We start from the raw sequence: 908 nt of genomic DNA, 5'->3' as shown, positions 1-908 counted from the left end.
GGTTGTGGGGGTTGAGGTGGGTAGGTCACTCCCATCCGGGGCTTTTAATGAGAAGTTTTGTCATGCCCAGGCAGCAAAGATGAATGAAAGTCAGTGAAGAAAGCCCAGGAAATGTTATTTTTCCAGAGAAGGGTCACTTGACAGTGGGGAGAGGCAGAGAATGGCTACATCTTATTATGAGAGGAATAGGGGGTGGGGGTGACAGCCATAGAGGGGAGGTGGAGGAGGATGAGGAAGAGGAGGAGAAAGAGGAAGGTTTCAGATGAATTACTCACAGTGTAAGCTTTCGGTAAGTAGTTTTGAACAGAAAACTGACTTGACAGCAAACTTGCCTTTTGTTTAAGAGCACTCTGGCTCTAGTAAGGAGGATGTTGCTGATTTGGGGCTAGAATGGAGTCAGGAAGAGCAGAGAGGATGCTATTGTAATAATCCAGGTTTCAGTTGTAATGAAAGGGAAAAGGTAGAATTTTCCACAGTAGATGTGAGTCAAGGAGCCCTGGGCGCAATGGTTAAGCACTTGGCTGCTAACCAAAAGGTGAGTAGTTCTAACCCATCACCGGCTCCATGGAAGAAAAGACCTGATAATTTGCTCCCATACAGATTACAGCCTAAAAAACTCAATGGGACAGTTCTACTCTGTCATACAGGGTCCCTATGAGTCGGAATCGACTTGATGGCACCCAACAACAAAAGATGTGGGTCATGAAGGAGAAGTCTAGGATGATTCTTTGGTTTCTGAGCACTGTCCTCTGAGTAAACTTTAATTTTTTGATTTCTCTCTTAAAATGTAGCATTTTAGTTGTGTTTAGAGCAACAACAAAACAACCTTCAACTAGTTGCCATTTGAGTCACTCCGACTCATGGCGACCCCATGTGTGTCAGAACAGAACTGTGCTCCATAGGGTTTT

Source organism: Trichechus manatus, unplaced genomic scaffold, assembly GCF_000243295.1.
Source record: "Trichechus manatus latirostris isolate Lorelei unplaced genomic scaffold, TriManLat1.0 scaffold00221, whole genome shotgun sequence".
In the NCBI taxonomy this organism is placed as follows: Eukaryota; Metazoa; Chordata; class Mammalia; order Sirenia; family Trichechidae; genus Trichechus; species Trichechus manatus.
This window is presented reverse-complemented; position numbering follows the sequence as displayed.